We start from the raw sequence: 20,633 nt of genomic DNA on the forward strand, positions 1-20,633 counted from the left end.
AGATTTCTTCATCTTTTGCTTGACTGCTCTCCATTCTCTTCTCAGCTTCTTGTGCCTGCTTCTTGGCTTCTTGTAATTCAGACTTAAGGGAGGAGACCTCTACCTTGTACTGTCCAATCTCTTCTACAAGTTTGTTCACTCTCTTGTGCCTTTGTTCAAGTTGATTTGACAAGATATCTTCCTGCTTCCTTGCTTTATTCAACTGATTTGTCATGGATATGACTTCTTCATAATGCTTCCTTTTGCTTTGATCAAGTTCCTTCTTAAGCTTGGCGAGCTCTTCATCTCTTTCTTGTACTTGAAGTTTGATGAGGTCAACCTTCTCATTTTCAGCTTCTATGATGGGTTCAGAATTTCCTTCTTGACTGATTGTCGTGGTGAGTGCTCCCTTTGCATGAAGGTCATGGAGTCTGTCCCATATATCCTTTGCTGATGAATATTTTCCTATATTCTTCTTTAAAGAATCAGGCAGCCCATCCAAAATTGTCTTTGCTGCTTGTGCATCATACTCCATGGATTCTCTATCCATCTTGCTATCATCAATCACTGATTCCCAAATTTCAATCCCTTGAGACTGTAAGACAGTCCTCATTTTTATTTCCCACATATCAAAATTTCCATTAAGTCTTGAAGCCTCAAATAGAATGCTTTCAAGTTGATTGTCTTCTATTTTGGGAGTAGAGGGAGACACATTCTTAGCAGGATTGGTGACTTTCTTCTTTGACCTTGCCATTTGACTGAGTATTTTAAAATAACTGATTGTTTCTTCAACAGCAACACAAAAGAAATTCTTGAGAAATACCTTATATTTTTCTTGGCTGAGTCTTCACGCTGCTGGAGAAGTTGCTGCTGCAAGAAATCTTCCTTCAGCTTCTTTGATGCCTTCAAAGAGCCTGGTCAAGCTCTGATACCATGACGGGAATTTCTGGTTATTCCAAACAGAATACAGTGGAAAAATCCTCTGTTTCCACTGTTCAGAATTTTCTGATAAATTCCGAAACAACAAAAATATGAACAGAGAGTAATACTCTATTTTCTGATAATTCAAAAACACAAAACCGAGCATAAAATAATGCTCTACTTTGCCTCAGGATCACAAACTGATCAAAATAACATTCTGGTTTTGACACAGAAAAATACTCTGTTTTTAACTCAGAAAAACAGAAAAATTCGTTTGCTGGAAACGGTGTTTCAGCAACACAGTTTTTTTTTTCAGTTGCTGAAACAGGTGTTTCAGCAACGGTGTTTCAGCAACGTAAAAATTTTGACGTCAAGTATTTTTGAGTTACGAGCTGTTTCAGCAACTAAAAAATTTTGACGAAATAACTTTTGGTGAAACAGAAACGCACAGAAAGGAATTTCAATTTATGAAAATAAACTAACTGATAAAACTAAGTCTTCCTCACATAGAGGGATTTCCACAACTGCTGTTATAAAACATCTTCCTCCTAACAGAGGGATTTACAATCTATGCTAAAGAGCATCTTCCTCTCAACAGAGGGATTCACCAAACTATGCTGAAAAGCATCTTCCTCTTGACAGAGGGATTACATCAGGAACGCTTCAGTTCCACACAACAACTATCTCATAAAATTTCAGCACTGCTGTGCAAAATGGCTTCATTCATGTGAGCTCATGCTGCTGCACATTCTTTCTTAAAAACACAGAAATTACATTCCAGCGCTGCTGCGCTATATTGCTAAACTCTTAACACTGTTGTGTGCTGCGGTTCCATATTCACTAACAGAAAACTATACTCACGCTGCTGCGTGCTCTCCTCTGCTCTCTATCTTTCTCTATCTTCTACACTGTTGTGTCTACACATATATATAGTGCAGGAAAGGTTCTTCACCGCCTTAACTTGCTGATGAAATATCTGCTGCTCATAATTAACAGATTTGATTTCTTGCTGTATTTCTTGAGTCGGTTGTGCTGAAACCCAAGACTGATAAATGCTGTTACGGCTCGAGGCTGGTTCTTATCTCTTTCATCCGTCTGCTCATTAATACGCTTGCTGAAAAGTAACGGTGTGGCGCTGGATCTGATCTTCTTCATTCAGGCAACACAAAATTAATTAAAGAGTGAAAAGATGGTAATAGCGGTGATTTTAACAGATCGGGAAAAAAATGTGGGGCGCCGGATAAAGACAAATGAATAAAGTAAAACAGTTGTTGCTGCTGCACAGCAGTTGGAATTAATATTCCAACACTTTGGGTGAGGAGGCATGTGACTAAATGTGGCCAAGTATAATTCTTCTTCTTCATCATTATCCTGATCTTCTTGCCCTAACATGATATACACGTGGAAGCACAAGGGCTTATCATTTGTTACCTCTATTCCTTGTAACACCAACTGCTCTTCCTTGTCCTTCATCCGCTTCAATGCAGCGGGTCTTCTTACGCGAGCTGTAACGACTTCTTTTTCATTAATTTGAGGAAGAAGTTGTTGAGCAGGAGGGACTGCGGCTATGCCAGAAAGCTCGTCGGGGCTCTTGCTGTTTGGAGGCTTTAATGACTTCGGAGATTTGAGCCAACAGAAGACGTCATTAATTTCAGGGCTGCCTTGTGGCGAATTCTTGATTTTTTCCGCTTCGTGCACAGCGTTTGCAAGCTTATGATAATTGGTGAAATCGGGAGGAGGAGGCATAGCCGCCATGATTTGCTGGGGTTTGAGGGGCAACGATGTGGATGCGAGGAGCAGTTGGCGACGGTTCATACATCGTTGCCCCATTCGTTTCTCAAGAGTACTGTGACAACGGATACAGGTACTATTCCTTTTCCATGACTTCCTGCTCCTCTTCTTATTGGTTCCTCTGGAATTGGAATGGGTGGAGGTTGGTGAGACTAGAGTCTGATTTTTCGTATTTGCTTTTGTGTTTGGAGGCCAAGCGATGAAGCCTGCTGATTTTGTAGAGGCCTTTAAAGAAGGAATCATGGTGGCGATGGCGATGATAGCCTAATTGAGTTGGGCCAAAGCCTTACAAGAAAATAATGGAGTGCAGAGGGAGGATGGCGTAAGTTGGGGGAGCCAAAACTTTCTGATTACAAGAAACTTAAAAGGGACGAGGGCAGAGGGAGGTCGTGAGGTAAGTCTCGTAATGAGTGACACCCCAGGCTTTCTTATAAGAAAACTTGGGAGGAGGAGAAGCGTAGGTTTCACGGTCACGCACGACGGCCATGCTTGATGTTTGACGGTAAGTGTAGTAGACCGGTGTAAAGAGTGGACACTTCTGTTCCTCCTACCAACTCATTAAACGCGCGTTTTCAAACATAAATGGTTGGATTGAACAGCCTTTGTCGAAGTTTAGATTTTTCGCACGGTGGCGTTTGAGTTAGTGCAAGTCATGTTTCAGAGCAACCCTCTCCTTTGTTTTATTCTTGCTACGAGCTAGCCATGTGGTGGACGTAGAAAGATACATTCCCTTCTTAGACAGCTTTGTGCGCATACTAGCAGTTTTCTTTCAAAAGTTGTCCAATCAGATGCTGGACATTTGTTTGCGTATCCAAATAGGGAATGGCCATTTGTATAGAGAAGAACCGCTCATGAATTCATGGACCAAATTGAATTAAGAAGAGCTGTATCCACAGTCTTACATCTCTAACGTTTGTTCAGATTTCGAGTATTTTCAACGTTTTACAACCAGCGAAGGCCCATGTAAACTTGGGTTTCGTTTTTCTTTATAGCCGGTGACATTTTTTCATAAATGGACCATCTAAGTTTGGGATATTTATTTAGAGATGGACTTTTTGAATGTTTTGTTGTTTTTTTATTTATTTTTTAAATCTAGGATATTCAGTAACTAGTGAGAGTGAATAGATCGAGGATCAAATCTAACTCGTTTCCACTATAAATCTAGACTAGGTGCAACAGTATGCAAACTGCACAATAGTATGAAACTCAAGCTTCAACAAGAGCCGAGACGTCTGCTATGGGGTCGCCTACTCTTCTAGCCGAGACGTCCGCTATGGGGTCGCCTACTCTTCGCCTACTCTTCTAGCCGAGACGTTCCCTATGGGGTCGCCTATTCTTCTAGCCAAGACACAACAGGTCATATATATACTCAATGAGATTTGAACCCTCATCCATGTCATACATATACTCAATGATATTTGAACCTTCATCTAGTGGGTTTCACCCAGCAAAACTTACCGTTAAACTTCTCATAACCTAAATGTCACTGGAAAGTAAGCATCTTTGGTTACATGTTATTATTAACTTTTATGGGGAAATTAAAAGAGGTCATTTTCTTTTATATAATATGATTGTGAATTTTAGGATATCAATTTTCTTTAACGTTATTATAATTATAATTGGGTTTTACGGTTTTGTTGAAACATTAATTTCACCTGCCGTGTGGGAGCATTAAAGGGAAACCGAAAACCATTCCCAAAAACCACCTATCCTTATCGCACCGCCTTTTGGCAAATGTTGTTTTTCCTTGGAGGCATCCGACACAATCAGCTCCAGCCATGCGTCCTGTGTACGAACCAAACACTTCCCATCTCCCGGACATTAAAGTTCGATTGGTTTGTGTGAGTTTGGTGTGCAAAATGCGTCCGATCAAGTCAACGCACTTCGATCTCATTCAATCTATTAGAACGTTAATTTTACTTTTACCGTCGGCTTTTATTTAATGCATTTAATGCTTAGTCATAGTTTTAGGTAGAAACTTTAAATTTTAATGTTTTTATTGTTTACGGAGGTATGGGTAAGTCCTTTTTTATTTATTATTTGGTTGCATATTTATCATATACGATATATATGTTTTGGTGTGTGTTGACTTTGTAATTTGGGGAAAAACACACGGGAAGAAGAAAAGAGGGCTCGCGCCAGCTAATGAAAAATAGGGGAGAGGGCTCCCGCCAGCTAATCAAAAACAGGGGATTCACATAGCAGTGAGAATGGCAAGGGTTGTTCAAAGAATATGTAATGCAAAGTGGAATGCACAGCAGTGCTAATGTGAGGTGCAGTAAATGTAATTTTTTTTGTAATTTCAATATATGAAATGTAAAATGTAATATGCCCAGCAGCACAAGAAGAAGAAGTTTTTTTTGAGAGTGAAAAATATTGGCCGTGAATGAAAAGAGTAGAAAATATTTTTACAGCAGTAAACCCATGTAAGGAATTTTTATTCTTACAGCAGTAAATGTAAAAGCCCTTTTTACAGCAGTAAATGTGAATGAAGATTTTACACAACAGTGTAAAAATCATTTGTAAAAGAGGGAGAGAATTTCTTTTTGGTGAAAGTTTTTGGTGAATCCCTGTGAGAGAGAGGAAGAAAGTTGTATCAAGCAGTTTATAAATTAATACAAGTTTATTTTGGCTAAGAAACTCTGCCTTGCTCAGAATTTTTTTTTTGGGGCTTCCCTGTGCAAAAGATCCTGTGGCAGAAACAGAGTATTTCCTCTGTTCAATATTTGTTTGAAATTACCACATCATGCTCAAGGACAAAGGTATGAAAAATTCAATGTCCAATGTTATTATTGTAAAAAATATGGGCATTATGCAAATGAATGTAGGAAGAAGCAACATGATATGAGTAATAAACCAAATGCAAATGTCACTAGAGAAAACATCAGTCAAGATAATGTGTTGTTAGCTTGTAACATGGCTGAAACAAACAGTGAAGACATATGGTTTTTAGACTCAGGTTGCAGCAACCATATGACAAGAAACTTAGCCCTGTTTTCTGCCCTAGATAAAAATGTGAAATCAGAAGTCACACTAGGAACTGATAGAAAAATTTCTGTTATGGGAAAAGGAGAGGTAAAAATATTTACAAAGAAAGGTCAAAGGAAAACCATAGCAGATGTCTACTATGTTCCTGGAATGAGATGTAACCTCTTGAGTATTGGACAACTTGTCCATAAGGGGTACAATGTTTTCTTTGAGAATGATGTATGCACCATTATGGATAGAGCACCCAACAAACGATGCATTGCTGAAGTGAAGATGACAAGGAACAAGATGTTTCCTCTCAGAATAAGGACAGATTTGAAAAACAAAGAATTAATTGCAGCAGTTACCCAAGAGGCTTTCCAAAGCGTGCCAAAGGATGAAAATTGGTTGTGGCACTTGAGATTTGGACATATCAACTTTGGAGGTCTTAACTTGTTGAGCAGAAAAGGGATGGTAAGAGGATTACCATTGATAGAGAAATCGGACAGCCTTTGTGAAGGTTGTATTTTGGGAAAACAACACAGAGAAAGTTTTCCATCAGGGAAAAGCATAAGGGCAAAAGCACCCTTAGAGATTATCCACTCAGATTTATGTGGACCAATGCAAACCCCATCATTAGCAGGCAACCAATATTTTCTAACACTCATTGATGATTTTACAAGAAAAACTTGGGTCTATTTCCTTAAGAACAAAAGTGAAGTGTTTGAAAAATTCTGAAATTTCAAAGCACTTGTGGAAAACCAAAGCGGGCTGCATATCAAAGTACTAAGCACTGACAGAGGAGGTGAGTATATCTCCAAGGATTTTAGAGAAAATGGAATACACAAGCAATTTACAACTAGGTACACCCCGCAGCAAAATGGAGTTGCTGAAAGGAAAAATAGGACCATCATGGATATGACGAGGAGCATGTTGAAGGCAAAGCATTTGCCAAATGATTATTGGGCTGAAGCTGTACATTGTGCAGTATATATCTTCAATAGGTGTCCTACAAAAGCAGTGATGAAAAAAGTGCCGGAAGAAGCATGGAGTGGGAGAAAGCAAGGAGTCACCCACATGAAATTTTTTGGATGTGTGGCTTATGCACACATTCCAAATCAGCTAAGGAGGAAGTTGGACAGCAAAGGGGAGAAATGTATTTTCATTGGATACAGTGAGGAATCCAAAGCTTACAGGTTGTATATCCCATCCACCAAGAAGTTTTTTGTGAGCAGAGATGTTCAATTCATTGAGCAGGAAGCTTGGGATGGAAGCATAGAGAAAACAATGAATGTTAAAAGCTATTTGTCTCATGATGAAGATGATGAGGAGATAGCTGAAATACATCGCCAAACAGCGGCGCCAACACAAGGACAACAATGAACACCCTTGAGGATAAATGAGAGTGCTTCTCCAAGCACACCACAAGGAGTAAATTCAAGTGCATCTTCAAGCACTTGCACACCAAATGAAAGAGGTAAAAAATTCAAAAACTTAAGTGATATTTATGATGAAGGAATGAATTCCTTGTTTGCTTTGTATTGTCATGTTGATGACCCTATTCATTTCGAGGATGCAATTAAAGATAGGAAATGGATAGAAGCTATGGATGAGGAAATTAATGCCATAGAAAGAAACAAGACATGGGATTTGGTAGAACTACCAAAAGGTAAAGAGGTCATAGGAGTTAAATGGGTCTATAAGACCAAGTGCAATGCTGAAGGCAAAATAGAAAGGCACAAGGCAAGGCTTGTTGTCAAAGGATACAAGCAGCAGTATGGAAGAGATTATGAGGAAACTTTCGCACCGGTTGCAAGAATGGAAACGGTGAGAGCAGTGTTGTCCATAGCAGCACAAAACAAGTGGAAAGTTTATCAAATGGATGTGAAGTCATCTTTCCTAAATGGAGTGTTAATGGAAGAGGTTTACATTGAACAACCTCTAGGTTATGAGAAGAAAGGCCAAGAGCACAAAGTGTGCAGATTGAAGAAAGCTCTTTATGGGCTGAAGCAAGCGCCAAGAGCATGGTACAGTAGGATAGATTCCTATCTACTGGAAAATGGATTTGACAAATGTGAGGGATAACCCACAGTCTACATCAAAGAAAAAGATGGTAAATTGCTAATTGTTGTGTTATAGGTTGATGATGTGATTTTTACAGGTAATGATGACTACCTCATTGAAAACTTCAAATCAGTCATGAAAGAGGAATTTGAAATGACTGACATGGGTTTGTTAAGATACTTCTTAGGAATAGAAGTAGATCAAAATGAAAATGGAATTTTTATCTCACAAGCAAAATATGTAAATGAAGTGTTCGAAAGATTCCATATGCAAGAGTGCAAGGCAGCAATCACTCCCACAATAATGGGATTAAAACTCAGCAAAGAGAACAGCAGCTAAGATTTTGATCCTAGTTTGTACAAGAGCATAGTTGGCAGCCTAATGTATTTGACTGCAACTAGGCCTGACATAATGTTTGCTGTTAGTTTAATTTCCAGATTCATGGAGAGGCCAAAGGAAGCACATTGGCAGGCAGCAAAAAGAATTCTAAGGTATGTTAAAGGTACTAAAAGGTTTGGTATCTTATATAATGTCTCAGAACATTTAGATTTGGTTGGATACACTGATAGTGATTGGGCTGGAAGTGTAGATGATCGGAAAAACACTTCTAGTTATGTTTTTCACATGGGTTCAGGAGCCATTTCATGGGCTTCTAAGAAGCAGTCTATTGTAGCATTGTCTACAGCAGAGGTAGAATATGTGGCAGCTACAGCAGCAGCATGTCAAGCAGTTTGGATGAGAAGGATGTTGAGGAGCTTAGGCCAAGAGCAGGCAAAAGCAACAGTGATTTTTTGTGACAATAGCTCAGCTATTGCATTATCCAAGAATTTAGTGTTTCATAAGAGAACGAAACACATTGACACGAGGTTTCATTACATCAGGGAATTGGTGAGTAATGGAGAAATTGTCTTAGAACATTGCAGGACTCAGGAACAGGTTGCAGACATTTTGACAAAGCCACTGGACCAGAAAAGCTTTGAATTTTTGAGGAAGTGTTTGGGTATGACTGAATGCCCAGCAACTGAAATTAAAGGGGAGTGTTGAAACATTAATTTCAGCGGTCGTGCGGGAGCATTAAAGGGAAACCGAAAACCATTCCCGAAAACCACCTATTGTTATCGCACCGCCTTTTGGCAAAGGCTGTTTTTCCCTGGGGGCCTCCGACACAATCAGCTCCAGCCACGCGTCCACTGTACAAACAAAATACTGCCCATCTCCCGGACACTAAACTTCGATTGGTTTGTGTGAGTTTGGTGTGCGAAATGCGTCCGATCAAGTCAACGCACTTCGATCTCATTCAATCTGTCAGAACGTTAATTTTACTTTTACCGCCGGCTTTTATTTAATGCATTTAATGCTTAGTCATAGTTTTAGGTAGAAACTTTAAATTTTAATGTTTTTATTGCTTACGGAGGTATGGGTAAGTCCTTTTTTATTTATTATTTGGTTGCATATTTATCATATACGATATATATGTTTTGGTGTGTGTTGACTTTGTAATTTGGGGAAAAACACACGGGAAGAAGAAAAGAGGGCTCGCGGCAGCGAATGAAAAACAGGGGATTCACATAGCAGTGAGAATGGCAAGGGTTGTTCAAAGAATATGTAATGGAATGCACAGTAGTGCTAATGTGAGGTGAAGTAAATGTAATTTTTTTTGTAATTTCAATATATGAAATGTAAAATGTAATATTCCTAGAAGCACAAGAAGAAGAAGTTTTTTTTAGTGAAAAATATTGGCTGTGAATGAAAAGAGTAGAAAATATTTTTACAGCAAGTCAACCCATGTAAAGAATTTTTATTCTTACAGCAGTAAATGTAAAATCCTTTTTTCTTTACAGCAGTAAATGTGAATGAAGATTTTACAAAGCAGTGTAAAAATCAGTTGTAAAAGAGGGAGAGCATTTCTTTTTGGTGAATCCCTATGAGAGTGAATCCCTATGAGAAAGTTGTATCAAGCAGTTTATAAATTAATACAAGTTTATTTTGGCTAAGAAACTTTGCCTTGCTCAGAATTTTTTTTCGAGGCTTCCCTATGCAAAAGATCCTTTGGCAGAAATAGAGTATTTCCTCTGTTCAATATTTGTTTGAAATTACCAGAAATTTCCAACATCGTAATGAGTGACACCCCAGGATTTCTTATAAGAAAATTTGGGAGGAGGAGAAGCGTAGGTTTCACGGTTACGCACGACGGCCATGGTTGACGTTTGACGGTAGGTGTAGTAGACAGGTGTAAAGAGTGGACATTTCTGTTCCTCCTACCAACTCATTAAACGCGCGTTTTCAAACATAAATGGTTGGATTGAACAGCCTTTGTCGAAGTTTAGATTTTTCGCACGGTGGCGTTTGAGTTAGTGCAAGTCATGCTTCAGAGCAACCCTCTCCTTTGTTTTATTCTTGCTACGAGCCAGCCATGTGGTGAACGTAGAAAGATACATTCCCTTCTTAGACAGCTTTGTGCGCATACTAGCAGTTTTCTTTCAAAAGTTGTCCAATCAGATGCTGGACATTTGTTTGCGTATCCAAATAGGGAATGGTCGTTTGTATAGAGAAGAACCGCTCATGAATTCATGGACCAAATTGAATTAAGAAGAGCTGTATCCACAGTCTTACATCTCTAACGTTTGTTCAGATTTCCGGTATTTTCAACGTTTTACAACCAGCGAAGGCCCACGTAAACTTGGGTTTCCTTTTTCTTTATAGCCGGGGATATTTTTTCATAAATGGACCATCTATGGGATATGGATCTTTTTGAATGTTTTGTTGTTTTTTTATTTTTTTTATTGTTCAGATTTTCCGTATTTTCAACGTTTTACAACCAGCGAAGGCCCACGTAAACTTGGGTTTCATTTTTCTTTATAGCCAGGGATATTTTTTCATAAATGGACCATCTAAGTTTGGGATATTTATTTAGAGATGGATCTTTTTGAATGTTTTGTTGTTTTTTTATTTTTTTTTAAATCTAGAATACTCAGTAACTAGTGAGAGTGAACAGATCTAGGATCAAATCTAACTCGCTGTCACTACAAATCTAGGCTAGGTGCAACAGCATGAAACTCAAGCCTCAACAAGAGCCGAGACGTTCGCTATGGGGTCGCCTACTCTTCTAGCCGAGACGTACGCTATGGGGTCGCCTACTCTTCGCCTACTCTTCTAGCCGAGACGTCCGCTATGGGGTCGCCTATTCTTCTAGCCAAGACACAACAGGTCATATATATACTCAATGAGATTTGAACCCTCATCCAGGTCATATAGATACTCAATGAGATTTAAACCTTCATTTAGTGGGTTTCACCCAGCAAAACTTACCATTAAACTTCTCATAACCTAAATGTTACTGGAAAGTAAGCATATTTGGTTACGGGTTATTATTAACTTTTATGGGGAAATTAAAAAAGGTCATTTTCTTTTATATAATATGATTGTGAATTTTAGGATATCAATTTTCTTTAACGTTATTATAATTATAATTGGGTTTTACGGTTTATTTTAAAATTTAGGAAGGTTAACTTTTTAATAGTGTAACTACTAAGTTGACAACAACAAGTATTTTCAAATAACATTCAACTTTAATTTTCTTATATAAAGTTGAATACTATTTTAAAATACAATTTAAAGTTTTATTCAAAATTTAAAAAAACAAAAATTGAGTATTTGTTTTTTTAATAATGTGTTAATTAATAATTAATGAATTATATATATATATATATATATATTGAATTTTATAGTTTAAACAATTTTTTATCACATCTAAATCATATACATATAAATTAACAAAAAAATATTTAATTAAATATATATAAATTTGGGTGTGGGTCGGAGAACATGAAGAAATAGCTAGCACCGAGGACAATCTCCACAACAATCTAAGTGTTGCATCTCTAATTAACCAAACCATTCCACGTACCCTTTATATATCCACGTCTTCTTGTTAGTTCCTCTTAACCTATTATTTTTCTAATTCTCCAAAGTTGAAGTAGAGTCTCCAAAGTTGTTCCTAGTTCTATTACCTTTGGATATCCTTAGAAGGTAAGGAACTATATCTCCAAGGATCTTTCCCCTAGATATGTTAAACAATGTGTGGAACTGTACATGAATTATAAAGTCTTAAAGTAAATACATGATATGCATCTCAACAAGTAAGATAGAAGACGCATAATTATATCCCTGGTAGATTGGTGAAGTTTGGAGACCTTGAGAATGGATTTGAAGACTTGCTAGAAGATCTTACTCATGCATCCTGATCCAATGTGTTACTAAACAAGATGATGTTTTTCCTCAACAAAATGTAGGCCAACATGCACCACTAATAATCAAAATTGCATCATATAAAGGCATGAAATGTGTGGGAGAGAACTCACACATGCTTTCATTAATTGCAATAAGATAAATACTTTATACCTTGGTGTATAAATGAACACCTCATTGATCCTTGGCAATAACCTTTCTTCAAATTGTTATAAGATTTGGGGCACCTTGGCATGCAAAGGAGTTAATGATAAAGAAGTTAAATATTTTAAGGTTTTCATCATTTTCAATTTATTATCATTAAATTTTAGTTAGACAGATTTTCTTAAATTTCAAACTAATAATACTATTATTATGTATAAAATATTTTTGGGAAAAATCACATTGAAGATTTTGGTGACGTGTTTGAACCAGCAAGTGTGGTTCATCTTGAGAAGGTTAAATAGGGAAAAAAAGGTCAACCTAACAACTAGGAGAAAATGAGTATGTTTAACCAAAAAAACAAATTAAAAGGGACAAATTTAAATAAATTTATTTTTTTTAATGGTATAATATCTTATTTAAATTTTAACTTTTAAATTCAATTAAATTTTTATTTATTTATTTATCTATTTACTTATTTATTAATTTTTATCAACCTATTTCTCAACAACTATATTTAATTAGGGTTATAATAATTTTTAAAAAGGTTTTCATCTTATTTGAAAATACATTAATATTCTATCAAATATTCCCAACAGTTATATTTACCTAGGGTTTACTTAATAATAATTTTTATTTATTTTAAAAATTACTCATAATAATTTTTTTATTTAATTTAAAAATCACTATTTTTATTATAATTATATATAGAAAATATTAAATTTTAACCATACTAAGCGCGCTCTCTATGGGGATATTAAATTTCAACAATGCTAAATACTAATAATAATCTTATATGTATATATATAATAACATTAGATAAAATTTAACCATATTCATAATAATAATTAAAAAAAAAATAAGAAGAGAGAGTAGGAATCCAACAACAACTAATTTTCCAGCTGTCATCCCTATTAATATTACTGCAAGACCTGTCAATTTCAATGGCTTCCCTAAACTTACGATGATGAAAGTGAGGAATCTTAGCGATAACCCTAGCCTCCTCAATGCATATATGGTGCTTGGTCTTTTCTACATATTCTGCCAAAGCCGAGGATTTGGTCCTCCCGTGTTTGATATCAACAGTGTGTTCCTTAATCCTCTGGTTAATAGAACGACCAGTCTCACCAATGTACGAGGTTTCACAGGAACAAGGGATGATATAAACACCTTTTGTGTCCATAGGGTTCACCTTGTCTTTGACATATTTAAGGGAGCTTCTGATGGTGCTAAGGGGTCTAAAGGTTGAGGGAATATTATGATTTTTCAGGATTCTCGCAATTCTGTCTGTGGTCCCATGGATGAAGGACCTATATATATATATATATATATATATATATATATATATATATATATATATATATATAAATTTGTCCCCTTTCCTCCCTTATCAAATATAACTGTTTTCTCCTAGCTGTTAGGTTGACCTTTTTTCCCTATTTAACCTCTTCCTTGATCTGTTTCTTCATCGTGTCCTGAAGATGAACCACACTTGCTGGTTCGAAACGCATCACCCAAATCTTCAATATGACTTTTCCAAAAAATATTTTATACATTATGGTATGGATCACAAAAACTTGAATTAAAATATTATTATTTTTTATATTTTAAAATAATTTTATTGGAATTATATATATATATATATATATATATATATATATATATATATATATATATATATATATATATATATATATATCTTTTCATTCATTCAAAATAATTTTCACTTTACTTTTAAAAAAATCCTTATTTTATTTTCTTTTTTTATTTTAAATGATTACAAAATAATAAATTTAAAAATTAAAAATGTGAATAAAATTTCATACATATAAAAACTTTTGTTTTTTATTTCATCTTAGTTTAAAATTATAATTAATTATTAGAAAATAAAAAAACTTCCTAGATTGTTATTTTCCCTATAAAAATATTCATAAGAATTTGTTATTTCATAGAAATCAAAGTATATAAATTATTATTCAAATACATCTTTCTAGACAACATTGTGAATACCTATAGCTTTTCATTAAACCAAAACATGAATACATGAATAGTAAACATGCAAAGTTCCAATTAATATAGAAATATTATTTTTGAAAATGTTGTTGGCATGAACCATGGTTTCTTTGATTTTGTATTTACGTCAACATACTGTCCTATTAGAAATATGTGATATCTCTAGCTACTCCAAAATTCCCCAAACTTGTTATTCTTTCAAATTCAAATCATACAGCTTCATAGTTAAAATGTTACCACTAATTAATTTGATAAACCTTTTAAGCATAACTTTGAAAAATAATTAAAATAAAATGAATATAAAAATAAGATATTTTAATAAAGCTTTGTATAAATTAAAACTCAACCTTTTATTTCATCCCGTTAAATTATTATAAAATTGGACAATTCCGTATGAATGATTGAAACAACTCAATATAAATAATTAAATATTTTAATAAAATGGTATATCAATTAAAAAAAATCAACTTTTTACCTCATCCCATTTAGTTATGAGGACAATTTGTCAAAACTTAATTATCTCTCACCTCATCATTAAGAAATAGTTTTATTGGTAAAATGTTATTACACGTGACAAACCATTTGGTCAACACGGTTAAAAGAGTTTATGGCTTGTATTTATCAAAGTAGCAGAACCACATTAATAAATGTGGTTGAAATAAGCACTAACCATTAAATTAATATATGTATTATGATAAATTTAATATGCCTAAATTGAAACTTGTGTAATCTATAATGTGTATAATTAAAAAAATCACCTATGTTAAATGAATATATTGATATTGTTAATATATTAATATGGTTAAAATTAAAAATAAAATTAATATGAATGTGAGGGTTGGGGTTGTAGTATCTCTAGAGAATCTTCGAGAAATATTGAGAAAATCCAGAAGCGTTTTATAACATATAACCTCAAAATTAAAAGCAACACACCCTATCCTATTCCCCTTATAGAAGTGGGTCTTTCCCCTATCGAGAGCCTAGCTATGACTAGGCTTCTGTTGTACACGCACAAACTCAATAACATAGGAGACCATAGACTTCCTAAGCTAGCTTTAAATTCCAACCACCACCTAAGGTTCAAACAAGGTTGATATAAAGACACCAGGGCCTGGTTAAACCATTGGGAGATCGACGAGAATGTTGCATTGCAAAACATTAAAAATATTGTTACTTCTAGGTTCAAAGAAAAAGTGTGGCATGAGAAAGATTTAGCAGCTAAAATAAAATAAAGATATTATAAGGAGGTCATCAACCCCACTCTAGAAGATCAAAAGTATCTCTCTGTTTTATCTAGCTCAAAGAAGAAAATTAATATAGCCAAGATTAGAACGAACTCTCATGAGCTCCATAGTGAAACGGGTCGTTGGGCAGTTCCTAAAACACCATGGATGGAAAGGTTCGGCCATCTTTGTGAGAATATGAACATCGAGGATGAATATCACTTCCTCTTAGAGTGCCCCTCGTACAACCACATTAGATCTCAGTTTCAAAATCTTTGTTGCAATACTGACCTTCCTAGCCTTTTACGTTGTCAAAATTAGAGTGAGCTCGGGAGGCTTCTCTCCAAGCTTTTTGAGCAGAGGAATAAAATCTTAAATCAAACTAAATAATTTGTTTCTTTAGGTCGGTAGACCAAATTTTTGTCTCATTGGACGTTAATCATCATCATCATCATCATCATCAATATTAATATTAATATTAATATTGTTAATTTTATTATTAATATAAATATTTTTAATTGGCTGCTAGACAGGAAAAAGGACATGGTAAAAGATAGGATGGCGATGGTTAGGGTTTGCTCGAGCAGAGCTCTGGTCGCTGCCGCATCGGTTCCCAAGCCGGCCACAGGGGCCGAAGGCGATCCAGGGTTTGGGGTGGTGGTGAACGCTGCTGGAAGGTTTTCCTTTTTGCAAGCGCCTACAGAGAAATGGCCTGTCTCTCGCAGACAAACGCCTCAGATACACCCAGATCAGCGCGGCTACGCATCAGTGGGGTTTTCAGTCACAAGAAAACATGCGATCCTGGATTGGGAACGAAATAAAAGTTTTCAACAAGACCGTGAGGCGAGGGCATCAACGGAAGCTCATCTTATTGCGTGGATATTCGAGGAGGTTTTCTTCTCGCGGAAGATCGAGGTTCTAAAATGCGTTTTTGAACAAAGCAGCTTTCGTACCTTAGGGCGTTTAGAGGCCAGGCCTCGTCAAACCCAGAATGCACGGAGAAACGGCAGGGGGGGACTGCATGATGCAGATCCGCTCCCTCCTTCAACGCACGGGCCCAAACATTGTAGATTCGGCTTGGATCTACAAGATCTAGCCTATATCCGAGCACAGCTTGATTCCAGGCAGCAGATCGAAGGCACCAATCATAGATCGAGCAGAGCTTTAGCAGATCTAGACATGCACAAGGAAAAAAGAACAAAAACGGGGCCAGATCTGGAAGTTTGCTTACAGCCAGAGCAGGTAACAACTACTTGTTTTCAGATTCTGATCAAACCCCCTCAGGGGAAAACTCGTTTAGTGTGGGTTCATGCAGGAAGCACCTCCTTGCAGCTGAAACAGCAAATATGGGCAGAAATGGGATACCCAGCTCAGATCCAACATCTAGTCAGTGGTAGGCGGTCGCTCCAGGACTGTAGATCGATGAAAAGCTATGAGATTGGGCCAGGATCAATCATTACTTTAAACTTTAGATTGAGAGGAGGGGCTATGCCTCAGGGACAACCAAGCTCCTCAGGGGGAGACAAGGGGAAAAAAACAGCATCCCAGCAACAACCCAAGGGAGGCTTATCCTACAAAAACATTTTACAGGGCAGCAGAGATTCAGGGCCCTCTCCAGATCAAGGCGGACACATACCCAGGCCATACATAGTAGATCAATCAGGGCAAACCCCAGCCCTAAACTTAGATTCTACAGGGCTGGATGATTTCGTTAAGTCTTATGAAACGCAAGCTCTAATTTGCCGTTTCAACAACTTTTGGCCTAAACCTTTGGATCTATTCCATTGGATCTTCACCAGTTGGACCATGGAATGTGATATTCATCTATGTTCAAAAGGGTTTTTTATAGTAAGATTTACATCCAAGGAAGTCAGCGATATAGTCATCACTGCTGGGCCATGGTTTTGGGGAGCATCGGGGCTGTTTATGACCCCATGGTTTCCAGATTTTGACCCAAACAAAATGACTGTATCCAATGTGCCGGTCTGGGTCAGACTATACAATCTTCCTCTGCACTTTCGGAATGAACGAGTTTTGGAGGGCATTGGGAACAGCATAGGGAAATATATCAAAACAGACCTGGAAAGGATTGATGAAAGGATCTATACTTTCGCATGTATTTGCGTGGAAGTAGATTTAAGTAAAGGGTTGCCGGACAATATAAGGCTGATCTACAAACAAAAAAACTGGTTGCAAGTACTAGATTATGAAAACACCGCCTTCAGATGCAGGCTCTGTAGGCAGACAGGACACTTGCAAAGCTCATGTCCAGAAGCCAAGAAAGTAAACAGTAAAAAGAAGCAGAAAGGGAAGCAGAGGAAAGGATGGCGATTTTCACCCCCAGATTCAGAGGACGAAGAATTAGAAGTAGAGGAGGAAGAGATCCCCGCAGAGAAGACCGAGGTATCTCAAGAAATGGAGAATCAAAAGGGAACCACATCAGAAAACAAGGCAGAGATGACAACCGTGGATCCAAGCATGGGAGGCATCAAACGGCATCACCACTCAGATACTTCAGACTCAGACAAAGAAACACGCCCGCAGAATGCAAAAACACACTTAGTCATTGCTTCGATCGAGCCCACTCAAGGAGAGTGGCGCAAGGTCGAAAAGAAAAAGGGGAGAAAAACTTGAAGCGTGAGTCTTACTCACAGCCGAAATTCAGTTTTTTGCCTCTTTTCTTCCTCTCTCCTCTCTTCTCTTTTCTCATTCTTTGTGCACGTTAGTCTTTTAACGTTGCGTGGGGTGCGAAAGTACTCGAGCCCATGTGGCAGCTTACAGAATGCTTCAATGCATCTGCTAGTGTAACTTTTCATTATTTCTTTAATAAAAAGTTACCGTTTTTTTCCTTGGAAAAAAATAAATATTTTTAATTGAATAATATGGTTAAATATTAAATATTGTTAATTAATAAAAAATTGTTAATTATTTAATAATTAATAATTGTTAATTATTAATAATAAATAATAAAATTAAAATTAATTAATAAATAATAATAAAATAAACCTTAAGATAAATAAATATTTAGATAAATATTGTAAATCTAAGCTATATAAATTTTTTAGATAAATATTATAATCCCTAAAACAAACATGGTTGAACACAGATGATAATGGTTGATTTTCATATTGAGACAATCTTTGTCACAATGTGCTATTGGACCATAGTTAACCATGATTGATTTTCATATTGAGAGATATTCCTCACAAATCGATATTGGAACCTCGTTGACCATGATTGAAAATGGTTCATGATGGTTGATATTCATATTGAGACAATCTGTGTGAGAATGCGACGTTGGACCAAGATTGACCATGGTTGAACATGGTTGATATATAAAGGAGAGGGATTAATAAACCCAATGGATTAATGCCAAAACCCCAAGATATTATGAACCCAGGGGAATATTATTAAACCCAAGGGACTAATATTATAAATCCAAGTTATATAAACTGAAGGGATTAATAAATTGAATGAATTTATATTATAAATCCAATGGATTATAAACCCAAGGGATTTATATTAAACCCTAGGAATAATATATCAACCCTATCAATATTATTATACCCTAGGAATATGAAACCTTAGATTAATAAACCCAAGGGATTGTCATTATAAAAGCTAGGCACTAATAAACCCAAGGGAATAATATTATAAACCCAACCTATATAAACACTTAAATAAATATTATAAACCCTTAAACGAACATGGGTTCAATAAAATTGCCAGTTTCTTGAATTACTGATTTAGCACCCCCCCCCCCCCCCCCCCCAGCAATTCCTTATTCCAATAATTCGTATCAGAGCCAAGTTCCTTCAGCAATAATTTAAACAATGGAAGGTAGATCCATAAGGAATTATGAATAGGCAAGAGAGTCAAGAAGTTTACTCAAGTAAAGTACTGATCCTAGATGGAAAAAAATATGTGTTTTGGAAAATAAGAATGGAGGCATATCTTATGTCCCTAGGGGTAGAGGTTTGGACTCAAATACTAGTATACTACAATGTCCCTGACATTCCACCCACTGATGCAGATGGAAAGAAATTGTATCTGAGAAATGGTAAAGCCAAGCATGCCATTCTTGCTGGTCTTAGTTAGTTAGAAATTGTGAAAGTTATGCACCCTATGTCTACTTATGAAATGTGGGAGAAGCTTAACCAGTGTCATGAAGAAGATGAAAAAGTCAAACAAACAAAACTTCAGACCTTCAGAATGAGGTTTGAAAGCTTGAAGATGATTCAGAATGAAAGCATAGTTGAATAATTCCTCAGAGTTCATGAAGTGGTTAACATGATTAGAGGACTTGGTGAAGAATTCAAGGAAGAGATGATCGTTCCAAAATTATTGAGAGATCTACCTATGAGATTTAATGCCAAAATCTTAGCTATTGAATAAATTCCTAACTTTAAAGATCTCAAGATGGATTAGCTACATGGAACGGTCACAGCCTATGAGATGAGATTAGGAATGGAGAAGTCTAATTCAAAGGAAGCGGCATTCAGAGTATCCAATAAGGGCAAGGAGCACAGAGTTCATCAAGACTTTTCTAGCAATGAATTTGATTAGGACGTGGCTCAACTAGCCAGAAAAATGAAGTGTGGCTCTGGTAAATATAAAGGGAAGTTTTCGCTTAAGTTTTTTGACTGTGGAAGAGCTGGAAATTTCTCTTCCAAATATCCTTACAAAAAAGAATCTAAAAAAGGAGAAGATTTGAAATTTAGAAATAAATCTTAGACGTGTCAAAAGAAGAAACCCTACAAGAAGGGATTATGTTCCAAAGAGGATAGTTCATCTTCAGAATTAGACTGTGAAGACTCATTGTAAAATGAATCAAATAAGTATCTTCTTATGGACCTCGAAACACACTCCAAGAAACAGGGTATTATGGACTCTGAAAAGGAAGAAGAGGAAGGAGTGGTAGACCTTGAAGGAGAACGCATCAATTCCCTTGATGAGTTGAATAAAGAAAGGAATGAAAAGAAGAAGTTGAAGGAACAGTTGCAACATGTAGAAGAAGGAATGTATAACTCAGATAATGAGGAGTTTTCACATCATAAAGAAAACCTGAAGAGGCTATCAAGAGAAAGGAAAGTATAGCTCTTTTTCTAAAAAAGAACAAGGAAACCGTGAGAGACTATAAGAGGAGAACAAGCAGCTGAAACAAGAGCTTATCAAGTTGAAAAGGGAAACGAACTCAAAAATCTACAAAAATGATTTTGACTTTAAAGGTTGACCTGGAGGAAGTCAGATGAAAGGAAGAGGCACTTCAAGATATGATTCAGGAAT

General features: G+C 36.3%; 1 pseudogene; it reads right to left on the reverse strand.

Annotated features, from left to right (window-relative positions):
* LOC149199007 (maltose excess protein 1-like, chloroplastic pseudogene) overlaps positions 1-2,655 on the reverse strand; it is a 59,576-nt pseudogene extending 56,921 nt beyond the window's left edge.
* Positions 2,656-20,633: the final 17,978 nt, after the last annotated feature.

Source organism: Pinus tabuliformis, chromosome 2_1 (assembly GCF_031772625.1).
Source record: "Pinus tabuliformis cultivar Carrire ecotype Pingquan chromosome 2_1, CPIR1, whole genome shotgun sequence".
Classification (NCBI taxonomy): domain Eukaryota; kingdom Viridiplantae; phylum Streptophyta; class Pinopsida; order Pinales; family Pinaceae; genus Pinus; species Pinus tabuliformis.